This window comes from Serinus canaria, chromosome 2 (genome assembly GCF_022539315.1).
Source record: "Serinus canaria isolate serCan28SL12 chromosome 2, serCan2020, whole genome shotgun sequence".
Taxonomy (NCBI): Eukaryota; Metazoa; Chordata; class Aves; order Passeriformes; family Fringillidae; genus Serinus; species Serinus canaria.
Window position 1 is genome coordinate 130,655,151 of NC_066315.1, and position 15,584 is coordinate 130,670,734.

The 15,584-nt window shown below is 39.4% G+C and overlaps 2 protein-coding genes across 8 annotated transcripts in view; both read right to left on the minus strand.

Annotated features, from left to right (window-relative positions):
* Window positions 1–15,473, minus strand: part of RNF19A (ring finger protein 19A, RBR E3 ubiquitin protein ligase) — a 58,122-nt gene extending 42,649 nt beyond the window's left edge. For 4 of the 7 annotated variants that reach the window (XM_030232754.2, XM_030232769.2, XM_030232758.2 and 1 more), the window contains exons 1-2: window positions 15,296–15,473; window positions 12,257–12,411 (exon numbers count right to left, since the gene is read on the minus strand). The gene's annotated coding sequence lies outside the window, so the exon portion shown is untranslated. Of the gene's footprint in view, window positions 1–12,256; window positions 12,412–14,428; window positions 14,662–15,295 lie in introns of those variants that run through there. The other 3 variants (XM_018912517.3, XM_050970671.1, XM_030232783.2) reach the window with 3 other exon arrangements.
* PABPC1 (poly(A) binding protein cytoplasmic 1) overlaps window positions 1–15,584 on the minus strand; it is a 688,709-nt gene that overhangs the window by 541,368 nt on the left and 131,757 nt on the right. The gene's annotated exons all lie outside the window — the stretch shown is intronic.

Below are 15,584 nucleotides of genomic sequence, written 5' to 3' on the forward strand. Positions count from 1 at the left end.
GGATGTCACATGAGATTTTAAGACAGCTGTCTAATTGCATATACAAAAGAACAACAGAACCACACTATAACCCCAACTAGAGACCACAATAATCACTTGAATTTCAACTTTGCACCAAAATATTCTTCCCGTCCCCAGTTCCCCAATCAAAACTAATCTATGGGGGAAGGAAATTAATAAAATTGAATCCTGAGTCGGCACAGTTCTTGTCATAAGAATAAATTTTATGGCAAATTGACAGCACATTTTTTTCCCATTCGTGAAGCATTATTTGAGGTGGGACAGAATCACCCTGGAGCACGCTGGATGTCTTTCAGCTGACGCTGATTTAATCCCAGGCTGCCAAGTTTTCACCAGCCACCCAGAGGGGTCAGAAACGAACTTGTCTCTCCAAACCAACATATAATTTATGTCCTTAGCCATTCTGGGCTGAGGAAGCAACTTGGATTCAGACTGGTTTCATTTTAAAAGTGGAGGGGAAATTTGAACTCCTGTCAATCACTGTCTCAGCTACCAAAAGTAAAGGAATATAGCAGGAGCACTCTGATCCTCTGCATATCACTAAACTTTCTTTGTTTTTCCTTTACAGAACAGGGTGAAATAACTCCCTCTTATTTCCATATTCCCTTCTCAATATATAACATCTGTAATAGTCCACATATTTTTTCAAATTAATTAAATTTTAAAGAAATCTAATATTATAACACCAATCCAATTATTCAAAATAATTATTTTTATACAAAAATCTTATTTTCTTCATTATTTTAAATGCCTCAGAAATATAATAATTAGCTATAGAACAGTCTGCAATCACAACTGGCAAGAAGAGTTTTTAAACTGATGTGCTGGATTTCAGATGTTCTAGTAACTCAAAGCCTACCTTTTAAAAAACAGTATTAGCCCACAATTTTTGCTGAGGAACAAGCTAGTTAACAGATAACCTTGAAGTTAAAGTTTAGTGGCCATATAAATGTGCATTAATATCTCAGTTTTCCAACAAATGTGTTGGTTTTTATTTTTAATCCTTCCTAAAATACCAAATACATGATGGAAAGCAATATACTATATTACAGTGTAACTGATTCTAACCAATAAACAAGCTTGTGAAGAAAAGCTTTCTTAAAAAAGAATTAAAGTAGCTTTATTCTAATGAATCAAAGTACAATCTCATCCAACTATGACAGAGATTTCTTGCGCCAAATAATTTCACAATTTTGATACAAATATTTAGTATTATGCCCTGAATAAAGGTAAGAGGAAGTCAGAATTACTGAGCCAGGGAGAACATTAGGTTTATAAAACATAATCCTTGTATTTGTATGTAGTTCACACCTGCTCTGGCTTGCCAACAAGAATAAAATATTTCACCAATCATGGACTTGATAAGTATTTCTCCAAAGCTACCAAAAATTTGCCGTGAAATAGAGCTGAACTAGTAAAAATCTTGGAAATTACATTATTTCCAAGAGATTGCTGAAAGCACTTCACTACAGAGTGCAATATAAAAGGAGAAAAATTTAATAAAAAGTTTTGGTAACAGACCAATGCAAACAAAAAGCATCACATCTTTTAAAATGCTAACCACACACTTATACAGACATAGCAAGAATATTAAACACATGGCATCCCAGGAGAATGTGGGGAAGCAGTCCTCACAGGTCAGATCTGCAGAAGAAATGAACTGGCAGGGAAACCTCAAGATGACAGAATTTGAGCAACATTCAATACCGTAGCTGTAGAAAGAAAAACAAAAACAAAAGGGCATCCAACAATTCTGCATATTTGTATGCATTTGAAAATCAAGTATCTGCAGACATCCTAATTAAGCAACCTTTCCCAGTAAAAACTATCCTATATTAATTATATTCCTTGAGTAATGTCCTGGTTAAGCAAAACATGAGATAGCATCTATCTAGTCTGGTTTTGGGATACTCTAGGTAAGGAGTCACTGAAGAAGAAAAGATACTGCCCTGCAGTACCACTATAAAAAAAGAAGGACAGGACAGGACAGGACACAGGACAGGACACAGGACACGACAGGACACAGGACAGGACACAGGACACGACAGGACACAGGACACGACAGGACACAGGACACGACACAGGACAGGACACACGACAGGAGACAGGACACACGACAGGAGACAGGACACACGACAGGAGACAGGACACACGACAGGAGACAGGACACACGACAGGAGACAGGACACACGACAGGAGACAGGACACACGACAGGAGACAGGACACGACAGGACACAGGACACGACAGGACACAGGACAGGAAAGGAAAGGAAAGGGAAAAAGAAAAGGAAAAGGCAAGGGAAAGGGAAAGGGAAAGGGAAAGGGAAAGGGAAAGGGAAAGGGAAAGGGAAAGGGAAAGGGAAAGGGAAAGGGAAAGGGAAAGGGAAAGGGAAAGGGAAAGGGAAAGGGAAAGGGAAAGGGAAAAGGGAAAGGTAAAGGGAAAGGTAAAGGAAAAGGTAAAGGAAAAGGTAAAGGAAAAGGTAAAGGAAAAGGTAAAGGTAAAATCTCTATTGCCTCTTTCAACCAGGGAGCTCATCTCCATGGAAAACTTTTCTTTTTACACCACTACAATAAAGATATGAAAAATTAAAATAAGTCCAGTAAACCTTTTCCAACACAAATTCACAGAATCAGTTATGTTGGAAAAGACACCCAAAACCATTGAGTCCTAGTGTTAACCTAATGCTACTAAGTGTACCACTAAACCATGTCCCTAATATAATGTAATCTGAGGTGTTTGACCTGAGTAAAAATTCATTTGCTATGAAAGACTTAAGATGAAAATCCCTTCAGATTTATACATACAAATAAAAAATGTAAGATGGGAAGGTATGTTTGATTTTTATTTATTTAAGGAAGGAAAGTTGTTTCACTTTTGAAAGAAGTACTTTGAAGTAAGGAGCTTCACTGTTTATTTGAAACCATTTATTTCCTTCTACAGTTCCAAAGAAAAACGTTACACAAGTACATTAGAGGAAGCAGGTGTAAAATTTCAATGAAAAGCTATTTAAACTTCTGAAAAACACTTTGTCAGCCCAGGAGATCTTTCAAGCATTTCCTTATGTTACCTGCTAGAACATAAAATTTAATATTTATCTTGCTACTTTATTAAAAGAAAGCAACCACAGAGTATTATTTCACAGTACTAGCAAGCCATGCATGCTCTGTGGCCCTAAACATAAAATAAAATGATCACAGTGACAAGAAAACACTAATGTCAGTTCAAATTGTAAATATATGAAGAAAATCCTCAGCATCACCAAAACAATGTAGTAAAATACATAGGGACACGATAGTTCAAACAAACAAACTAACAACTCAAAATCCCCCTTTAAGCTAGGTTTCATAATTCCATGAGATACTACATCACTTTTTTTCAATGTGCCCCCAGTTTCAGTTCAAACATACTTCTTGTTTTACAAATCAGTTATCACTGAAGTTACAGTAACATCTGGACTTGTTTAAGACTAATTAAGTTAAATATAGCTTTAAGAAATGTATTTCAGTGGGAAAAAATACATTTACAAAATTATATTAATGTGCAATTAGGCAGCTTGCAAGTTTTTTGTATTTTAACCTAATTTCTTCCAACAATGCACAAAGCAACTCAGTTGGACAGAATCACGGCAGAATGACATGAATGTAGGTAGATATGGATGCATTTTAAAATATTAAAATATTTAAATACTAAAGAGAATACACCTTTTCCAATGTACAGAGCAAGAGGCTCTGGTATAGAGGAACTTTATGCTCAGTAAGCTTCACTACATATTTTCAGATCCTACAGAAGTAGCCCCCACTGAATTAGTTTCAGAGGGTTAAATTAGTACAAGCAATGGCCCATGCTATCCCTTGTTGCAGGTTAACCCACCCTGAAGCACAAATTCAGAACAGGACCACCTTTCACTCTTCAGAGTGAGGTCAGGCATTTGGGTTAAACTGCCTGTAACAGAGGTTTAAGGTAAATCTTTGGATCTGAATAGGAGCAGGGACACTTACTGCATTACATGAATGGCTGTAGGTTAGTAAATTCCAAGAGAAAGCCATTAATAAATAAAAGGTGGCAACGAGTATTAACATTTTAAATCGCTGAGGCTATTTGCTAAATAAACAATGCCTTTCTGCTAGCAGCCAAGTTGCCAAACTAGCTTATACACTAACTCCCAGAAGGCAATCATTTACCAGAACTCACTCTAGAGGTGCTGGATACCAGCAGCACACAACAGAGTACAGCAGCCTTACAAAAAGCAGCAGCAGGCTTGTAAAGCAAGGATGGATACAGCACCTCATGGCTAAACAGCAGATGTTATGGGGGAGGAGAATGCAAGCACACAGTCAGATTAAGCCCAATTGGAAAAATAAAACTATGCTACTGGAAACAGAAAATGAAGTAGTAAGTTAAACGCACTGTGACTTGCCTCATTTTTAGATTTTAGCAAGTCATTTACTTCAAAAGAAGTATTTTCTTGTTAAAAGAAAGGCTAGTTATTATTATGACTGCCTGACACTTCCCACTTTAACATCCCATTTTCCAACCTGCTTAGAATCTTCTCAAGCAAACTGGGCTGAAAGTTATACAGTAGAATCTTCTTTAGAACTCTTACTTCAACCAAATTATTTAAGACAATAACAAAAGAAACACCACAGCTTAAAAAACTGCAACAATCTAATGAAGAAAATTTTCCTAGAAGAGAAAATAAATCGAATACTTGCAGTATTTTCTCTGGAAATGTTCAACACTAGCACACTTTGAAGCTGGAATTTGAATTTCAGCCTGTGTAACTTGGATGTACATTTTATCACACTTTCAGCAATGTGAACATAACCGTGCTTGCAAGTTTTTGGGAATAAGAGAAAAAGACACCCAATCTTCAGCAAAGAGCATGTATTTTATCTGCTAATATCTCTACTAAACTTGACCCAGCCTGGAAATGAATAGAATCTTCCTTTCACTTCCAGGTGAACAATCTGCCTCGATCAAAGTACCAGAAAATAGAGGTAGGAAGCTGACTTTTCCTTTCCAACATCCAACTAATTAAGTGGCAGCAATGCAGAAGAAACTTCAACCAAATGTGGAGAAGGTGGGATTTCAACCTAAACTGTGTTGCAATTTTAACAATAGTCAAAGTGGTGGCTGCCAGAAAGGCAGAAACCTGCACTGAAACTGCATGGTTGAACAGCAACTCCATCAGAGCGTGCTAAAGAGAAAAATGTAAGAAAAAAAAAGGGGGGGACTGCAGAGTGAGGAAACCAACAGCTGATGTTTGGGGAAGTAATCTGTGAACTTCAGCACAAGTAATAAGAGACTACATATGAGAGACAGAATGGACTGGCTGATCACAAACACTAGAGGAAAACAAGCCAACAAAGGCAAGAAAGATTCTACAGAGTAGTTGAACAGGAAACAGAGAGGGAAATCATCTCCAAATCACAGGAGAGAAAAAGTAAAGACATCATGTTAGGTACTGGAAAGGGTATTATTTTAGATTAGCTAAGGTATCACAAGCCTAACAAAAACCTTAACTGGCTAAATATGAACAGGATTTGCATAAAACACTATTAATGATGCAGAAAGTAAAAGTTACATTGCCAGTGACAAAAAAAAGGCAGCAAAAGCAGCTTGTACTTTCAAAGCAAGCCTTCCTCTATTGCCCATCCTCTACAGTCCAAAGACAGAGATAAAACACTCTACACAAGCACATGGATCATACTGTCTTGGGTCAATCCCTGTAAAGCATGACACAGTATTGTATTAAATACTACTAGCTCCAACAGCAGCAGTCTGCCTAGTGAGTAGTTTCCCAACCTCCTGATATTAATTCAATTATTATTTTTAATGGATAGAAAACAACACATGAACTACATTAGAAATAATTCTCTTTACTTGATGAAGTTGCATTTAGAAATGATTGCTGAAGACAATACAATTGCATGGCTTTTATCCCTTCCCCCCCAGTACTATCTTTGCCTAGTACACAGTTATCAGGTCACTGGTCAGGATTTTGTTTATTCTTACTCATTGTGCCCCCCATAAAAAGAAATAAATAGACAAATAAATACTGTATAATGCTACATTGAAAGCAGAAATTGATTTTCCCTAAGTCATTGCAGAGCACCAATACGTTAGATTCATATTGCTGGAATAGTCAAAACCATACTCATTCCACTGAAGTAGCATGGTTATTATCCCTGTTAACAGATGCAATATTAGAATGTGATTAAGGATTAATTCATTTACCACCTCAGATGCCTGACCTGAGATAGCCTAAATGAAACTAAGCTCTTGGGCATGTTACACAGTAAATATGATCAAAGATACCTGCAGTATCAATAGTGTACACACACCCCTACCCCCACCAAACACAGCCAAGATTCAGATGTCTATTTCAGACAAGATAAAAATCTTTTTTTGCATTATATCTCTTATTCAATGGAAATAACTGCCCTAGAGACTAGGTTTATTTCTGACCAAAGTAGATGGATGCTCCAGTAGGGACTGCAAATGTATTCTGAATAATGCTTCTGCAGGGGGAAAAAAAACCCAAAAAACCACGGCTGTGTAATTAAGAACAGTAACTTAATAAAGGTAGGTACAAATGACAATCCAGCTATGGTTGCTGCTTCACCTTTAATTCTGGCCTTTTTTAACATTTGAGACTTTTACCTGAAACCCCTTAAAATTACAATTAATTGCATGCAGTGGCAGAAACACTTTTCATCTACGTGTGCAATCCTTCACATTTCAAAGCCTGGCCAAACAAGTCATGTAATTGCTGCAGAAGGCATACCTTGCTCTTTCTAGTATTCCTAGTGCACTCATTATCATGGTTTCTGAGAAACAGTTAAACTACCAGTATCCTAAAGCTATTTTCCCTGTCTTTACAATAGACAGAGGTCTTGCATTCTATACACAATGAAAACCTGAGCCATTCTTCACCTACAAAATGCATGAACATTAGGTAAGTTAAAGTTACTCCAGGTAGGTACTGACTTCAATAAAACATACTCAAAGCCATACTCCAGTCAAGTGTTTTTATGACGTGACACTTGTGATAACAAAGTTAAATCTAATAAACCCATTTTTTTGAAGGAAAATCAGATCACCAAAACAAGACTTCATCACCTAATACTCCAAAATCACCTATATCCAGGTACTAATCTACAGTAACACTGTACAAAGCACCCTATTTCGGGATGAACTTTAAAGGTGAACAGCTCTAACTTCAAAAGGACTGTATTTTACAGAGAGTTTCACTACCCACTCTGCATTTTTACAGATAAAAGCATCAATCTACCCAAGGCTTCCCCTGAAGTGTTGCATTTCTGTTCACTGTACTGCCAATTGGAAGCTCCTTCCCTTCAGGATTCTAATTTATTCTCTCACTGAATGATTTTTAGCACGATAAAACTATTCGTCTGCATACTTAGAGGTGCATTTTCACCATTTCATAAGAAATACTAACCATATCAAATATTCTTTATTATCAATATTTTTTATTATTTTTATCCAGCAGAGAGAAACAAAAGCAAACTTACAGATAGTTTAAAAGAATCCATCCCACAAATGCAACATATTGTGGTTTTTATATTAATTGTGCATATGCAATTTTACATAAAGTGGCTTTAAAAAGCATACAGTGCAAAGATCCCCACAGCTTGTGAAAGATAATTTAGGATGCAACTGTTACTTCCAAATTATTTGTTACCCTTAAAACAGAAAGGTAATATTGCATGAATTTTGAGACAAGAAAAAGGATATGACTGTATAGCCCTAAAAAAAAACCCCAGCAATATTTCACACCTCGAAACAAAACAGAAAAAAGGAACAATGAAAACAAAACCATGTCACTGTCTTCATGTTTTACTCAATCAACAGTTCTTGGTCTAGATCCAGCCAAGATATTATGCTGATTAGGACAGGGTGTAGGAGGTAGGAAGAAACCGTTTTCACTGCTTACTGTTTTAAAGAAAAAGCTGTAGCATTGCTGGGCAGGACTAAACAGGATGCTTCTATTTCTCAACCCATTCCCCAGTAAAAACACCTCCTGCTAAGCTTAAACTTATCTTTTGCTGTTGAATTAATCTGGCACATCATATACCTCTTATCTACTAAGTAAATTAAACACTGAAAATAGGGAAGTTTGTTCTTCCTTTCCCAGACATGCAGGCAGCATGTAATCCTAATAATCTAAATTCTTGCAAAGCAGGATATTTCTCTTTGTTTATCCTTGTTCTCTTTTCATGAGTTAGTTAATCCATTACCTAATTTATCTTGGAATCATCTTTAATTGTTAATAATGGAAAGATTCAGGACTCCTGTGCTGAGTTTACACGCTCTCTTCTATTCTTGCCCTGGCTGAATTTCTGCCTGGTGTCAGGTCACAGAAGGCGAAGTCTAGTTTTCTTCAGCTATGCACAACCACCACAAAGTCCAAACAAAGCATACTGGCACATAAAGGGAAGAAAGTGCAATAGCAAATAAGAATAGAAAGATGAAGAAAGAGAGGAGATTAAAAAAACCCAAACTAGTCACATAGGAACTTTAGGAGGAAAATACTTTTGGTCATTAGGTACTAAAAACTCTCAATCAAAAAGCAGATGGCTTAAAACCATGGTGCTGTGAAATGAATAGCAGTATTCTATTATAATAGCTTTTTAGGTTTCCCCTCTATGTTGTCCCACAGATAAATCTTACACTGACTGTAAAATCTTACACTTCAGTAAAGCAACAGCTTGGCTTCACAGACTATAAGCACTACCATTCCCTTCACTTAAAAAGGAGCTAGAAGCTTGATACCTCCATCTCTGATCCTGAGTAAAAGGGCTCCTGGTCTCCCAAGATGTTTTTAGCAGTATCATATAAAGGAAAGCTTAACTTCTTTTGAAAAAGCAAAGTCAAACAAAAAGTAAGTATGAGATACAGCTCCACAGGTAAAATGAAAGTGAAAAGGTAGCTGCTCGTCTCAGTAAACTGAAGCAAGGTCTTCAACTCAGAAAAAAAAAGGTAATTTTAAATGCTTTATTTTGTTAATATTTGATGTAATAGTATAGCAGAACACAAAATAAGAGCACCTCATAGAGTGGCGAACACTTTGATTAAAGTTATTTTTCCACACAATCTAAAAATAAAGTAACCTTGAACATGCTCTACCTTCCAGACACATTTCTTTGCATTGATCAATGTATTAGATTGCTTATCATAGAAACATGAAAGGCAGACTCAGAGTAAGACAGTTCCCAATGGCCGACCGGAAGGAAATGTTTGTTATCAAGCTTCAACTTTAACAGTGGAATGATGTCACCACAATCACTATTTATTCCCATCCAAATGTTCTTCCACTCTCAAAAGTCTGAGGGACACCTGGAAGTTCCCTACATAATGCATTTTGATATGAAAGAGAAAAGCCAAACAGTATGTTGCAACAACCACTCTCTGTCAGCATTGTCACTTACTATACACAGTTCCAGTACAGATATTAATTAATACTCAATAAAACATTTACTGGGAAAGTCCTACTAGATCTTGATACAAGGAAGAGCTGCAACACTGAATAGGGCTTGGCACATGGCCCCAATGTGCAGGTCATAAAAAGCCTAAAGCACTCCTCAACTATCTAATTTACACAAAATAAAAGCCTTCTATTTCCTAAAAAAAGTATAAATGTTTCTTCCTGAGACAGAGCTCTGAACGGCAGTACTGCAGAAGATCTGCCAAAACATCCCTCCCCTTGCCCAGTTTCACAGAAATATTCAGTAAGTTCTGAGCACCATGTACTTCTAGCAAAGGAAACAGATGAATGACGCATTTAGGCACAGCAACACCAATACTCTTTTCCTCTGGAATGCAACTGTTATGGTGCTATGAAAGACTCTTCTCTAAGAGCAGTTAACAAGGTTATTTTGTATAAATACTTAAAAATAAAAACAAAGCACAGCAGCACTAGTGCTGTGCTGCCATCAAATCCAGAACACTAGCAGGCAGCACTGCCAAAGCCCCATGCCTCAACCAAAACCCTCAGTCCCACCTGAACCTCCACTGTTCAGAAGATGCCCAAGGTGCAAGACCACTTAGCACTCCCTAAAAAACATTTCTTGAAAATATGCACAAGGTAAATTTGTCTCACCAGAAGTCATACACAATACACTAAACACAACAACTGGAACGGTCTGACATATTAAGCATTTTACGATAAAAATGAAACTTGATTGCTTGATGTGGCTCACAGAGTTTGCCTTTATGTGAAAAATCTGATCATTAACCAAGAAACTTAAAAGTGGTAATTTTATTTATTAAGGATATGCAGCATCAGTGAAACACAATGAGAACAAAACACAATTCTTACTGCATACAATTTCCCCAGAATTAGTCCTTTTGCTGAAGCAGTTCTTCATCCACTAAATGGAACAACAGAAGGGGACAGCTAGGCACTCCAATTTAGAGTAAGCTCTAATCTGCCTTATGGGAGCAACTAAAGGACCTATGGAAAAATGTCTGTTTAACAGTAATTTGTCTCAACTATAAATGGAAGCAGAACAGAACTGACATAGTCCCACAATGACAGTTTGTGCTGAACAGTAACAGGATACTTGCATTAACAAAGTTGTGCTCTATTTAGGAAGCAAAAACAAGTGACTATACCAAACTCAACTGGTACAAACATTTATTTCTGCAAGGTGCCCTTTAAATGTCTTGCTGAAGACATCATTAGGGGATATGTTGGCCTCTAAAGAGAGGAAGTTTTAATGCCTGAGGAAACACCTGTATATATGAAACTTTAAGCTCATTTCACCAGGTCATTTTGCTAAGTTGCTTTAGGTTAAAATAACTCTGATATCAGCTTTCCAGACTGATGCAGTATGTCTAGATGCAAAGTGAATCTTTGGAAAGTCGCCCTTCAAAAAACACCCAAAAAACTGCAACAACAATTCTCATTTTGTGTTTGGCTACACATCCAACAGGAGGCTACCAGCTGCCCAGCAGGTGACTGACTTCAATCCACAGTTCAAAAGTGGAAAAGTCTACAGCAATCTTTCCATTACAAAAAAAGTAACCTAAAATGAAAGTACTCCTACTTTTTCTTGTTCGATGGATAAGCCCCAAGGTATTGTTAATTCTTCTAAGAAGTATGCTACAACATCAATGAAGGTAAAAGCAAAACAGACACACAAACCCCTTCTCACTTTCTGTATTGGTGGAAAACCTAAGGGTCAGATCACAAATGACATCTCACAGCTCACCTGTGGGGCTTTTCTTCCTTCTACAAATTCTACTTTGAAGAACTCAAAGACCATTCTAAAGCTGGCATAAGACACGCTCACAACAGGAAGAAAACTTCTTGTAGAGCCCTGTAATATTCTAGTCCCACACAATATTTACAGCTCTTTCTAGATATCCATTGCTTTGGTTTGGATCCTTGAGTCAGTACTTGCATTAAGAGGAAAAAAAACAGAAAAAACAAGCAACCCATGCCAGAGAAGGACCAGCAACCAAAACCAAGGTAAAACACAGTTGTAAAGTGCTTGAGAACTACCAGAAATGTACATGAAACAATCAAGATCACTGAAGAAAAGACTAAGGCACCTTATGACTCAAATGAGTGAAATCTCTTCCACAAAGTCTCTTTCCATCAACTAAAAAATAAACTTACAAAAAGATCTGCAATAATGAGGTGAACATAAGTTTACACAAGTTTGGAAGAAATCTGTCAATACATAAATATCAGCAACAGACTAAACACCTATTTATTATCACAATGCACAAAGAAATAAAATAAATTTTTCAAAGTGCCTGAAGAAATCTGCTGAAGTAATCCCTCAAGTGAATACTTAAGGGGGAAAAGTGTAATTCAATGTGAAAGTTTCTTTCTGGGTTAAAATAGAGCACAGCAGTATCTCTAGTGTAATCTATATACAATACACAAAAATATATGTTTTTCCTTAAAGAATATTTCATTGATGATTTAAAATACAAACTACTTGAAATTAACTAAAATTAGAATAAAACAAGAACAAAACTTCCATTTCAGAGACTCATAAATAAAATGAAGTCTCCTCTTGCGAAAAATAGGAACATTAAAAAAAAAATCCCAAACAACTGTTTAAGAGGCACTGATACTGTTTGAAGAGCCTCTTCCATATTCTTCCTACTGGGGGAAAAATTTGTACATTTTAATGTACCATAATGCAACACTAATAAAAACAATCAGTTCTCTAAGATTGAATGTAACTTTTTACCTTCTTGCTGGAAGTCTACCTCCAGGTGCAATTCACATGCTTTTAGCAGTAAGACCCAACACCACTCCCAGCGTCTTAAAGCTGTATTAGGTACACCAATTCATTCAGCTACACATCTTCCATCAGCTAACACAGAAGGCACAATGGAAACAGAGCTAAGACAAACACAAGACAAAAATCTGAAATTAATTTCTTTATGGATAAGCCAGTGTTAAAATTAATACTTTTATTAATCATTCAAAGAGCTTTCACTGACCCTCAGAAAGAACTAGAATGACTCACATCTCAGTTACAAACAGAAATCACACTAGGAGTAGAACCCAAAACATGTATCCATCAATCCATTTAATTCAGATATTAAAATTTATTCTGCTAGGCCAGTACATGATGTTTAAGTACAATTCAGAAAACAAATCACTAAGCTAATATGGATGTCTGACCATGGGCCAGAGCAAACTGACCCCATAACGGAGAGCACCAGTTTGGCTAAAGGCCATCAGAGGACAGTGGTCCAGAGCACTACAGTTGTACTTCAGAGCTCAAAGATCTTTATTAGTGCTTCCAAACCAGGATTCAGAAGACCTATGAAAAGATTTAGGCATCCTACACTGTCATCCTGGAAGGAAGGGGGGTGGTGTTTCTGTTGGATCTTTGTAAGGAATACTTCAGTAAGACTAAGCACGGATCCAACAGGCCCAGTAAACAGGGGAGAAAACCCTACCTTTAGGAAGAATCACCTACTCACCAAACAAATTCAGTCTGGAGTTTTTCTCATAGTAGCTCCCCTATTTCTCATAGGGGAACAGTAGCTAAATGTTGTTAATTAAGAATATGGGGGGAAAAAACCATATATATTTTCCACCACAAAAGACTCTACCTAACTACCTAAAGAATTCAAGGGCTTGTGTTCTTTCACAGGTTGATAGTATTTACATAAACCAAGTTTTCCTAGTGCATTTGTAAATTGGGAATCTCATAGCTAAGGGAGTTTTAATGATTCATTTACTAATGGAGAGACCAGAATTTGTACACACTACAAAGGTAAACAAATACATCTGTCAAGCATCTTCTTTCCTCCTGAGCCTTAGCTAGTGCAATTAATCAAAATCTGATGATTGCTCTGCATAAGGAATGTGTCATTTGTCTGACAGATTTAAGTTGAAGGGGAGTGAAGAAAAACACACTTAAACATTTCAACTCCTTTTAGAAATTCTGATCTTATGTCCACAAAATCAAAAATAGCTGACAACAGCTTGATTTCAGCATTTTATAAATGCTGAATTGTATAAAATACAGTAGAAACTGGCATACTTTAAGAAATATGCACAGAGAAGAGTTATACATATGTAAGCCTTTTACTGAACTCATTTTTAAGATTAGCATTATTATCATTGTGCAAAAGCGAACCTTTCATTTTCTGGACAAACAGGCTGAGTTCACATGCAATTAAAAATAAAAAAGTGCTTTCTCAGCTTTCTGAAAGCTTGAAGTACAAGCATTTAAATGTTTACAGTTAAGTAAGTACCAGATTTTGTAAACTGTTAAGTAATGTTACACAGCCATCCTTTCTAAGCACTCAAGTAAATTCTGTTAGCTGGGCAATTCAGAATTTTACTTCAGTCTGATGTCGATATTAAACCAGAAACTTTCTTTTCAAACAAATTTAATAAGAAACACTTAAGACAGTGAAATACGGTTCTGTGACTAACAAAAAGGTTAGATAGAAAAAAAACACTGAAGGGAAAAATTAATTTCAAAATTAATTTATGTTTAGTTTTGTCTCCAGAATTAAACCCTGCAAGATGTGTTTCCCCAAACCGTGCTTAATAAAATAATGCTATCCTTGATGAGAGCTGAGATAAAGCTCTAATCAGTACCAATGCCAACTACAGTATTTTAACAGAAACAAGATTTGTTGTGCTCCTCATGGAAAAACACAGACATATATCCAATACGCAACCACAAGGGCATGAAGGCTTCAAATTTTGATTTCTCTGCTCAGCACTAACAGCATTCTATTACTGTCTCTTTGGTATATCCCCGTAACTCCATTCCACCACTACCCCTCTGCAAAGCCCCATTTCTTTCTGTCAAGAGGCAGTACTGGAGCAGAACGAGAAAGGCAGAAGGAAGCCTTCCCTTTGCCAGCCATCACCTCTTCAGCTCACTTACATGCACGCTGGCTTTCACACAGTTTGTTACCAATTCCTCCCTGTCTTTCGAACGTGCGCCTGCAGCAGCTGCTGTGTGTGCCTAGCAAACTGCTAGGTGGAAAACTCCCAGCTTTGCAGAAGGACCTGAGCAAGGAAAACACTGGGCAGGACGCGGGCTATTCCCACTGCTTGTCCCCCACGGCCTTCTCAGCCGAGATGCACTATCCCTGCAAACTCCTCCGACCCACCGGATCCGGGGTGGGAAGCACACCACAGAGAGATCAACTAGAAGCTGTCCGGGGGGAGGTGCGAACGCTGCCCCCGGCGAGTTGGAGGCCGGGGAGCTGCTCGCGTTCCTCTCCCCGTGCCAGGTCTCCCGGTGCCCCGTAAGTTCAAGCGCCGGAGTTCCCAGGCCCCCGGCCCGATGTCGCTGCCGGGCGGAGGGAGCGCGGCGCCGGCCGAGGGGCCCCGCGGCCCACCCAGGCTGACGGAGGGCGCAGCTCCTCCCCGCACACCGCGTTGGGGCCGAGCGAGACCCACCCGGGGCTCCCCGAGCCCCGGGGGCCGGCCGTGCCCCCCTCCTCCGCCACGGGCCGCTCGCTCCGCCCGGGGGGAGACAATGGGCACGATGACTTCACCCTCCAGCAATGCAAGCAGCAGCGGGGGACGCCGCCGACTTCGCCCCGGCCCCCAGGACGCTCTCGGGCCCTCTCCCCCCCGGGCTCGGGCTCCCGCCCAGAGGCGGCTCCGGCTCGGAGGTTCCGCTCCACCCCTCACCCGCCGCCACGCTCAGGGCGGCGGCCGCCGGCGGAGGCCCGAGCCGGGGGACGCCGCCACCGCCGGGCCCCTCGGCGCCCCCCGCCCGCCGCGGACCCACCCCCGGTACCTGTGAGTCGGCGGGAAGGAAGCGGCGCTGCTCTGCCCGAGCCCGGCGCCGCGCAGGAAGCGCCTCCGTGTGTGTGTGCCTGTGTATGTGTCTATGTGTGTGTGTGTGTGTGTGTGTGTGTGTGTGTGTGTATGTGAGTGCGAGTGAGGAACGGAGGGGGCGGCACCGCCCGGCCGGGGCGGGGCGGGGCGACGCGGGGCCGGGGCCGGGGCCGGGGCTGCCCGGCAGGGAGGCGGCGCCCGGGCCGTCGGTTTCCGCGACGCGCTGAGCTCAACGCGCACGGCGGTGC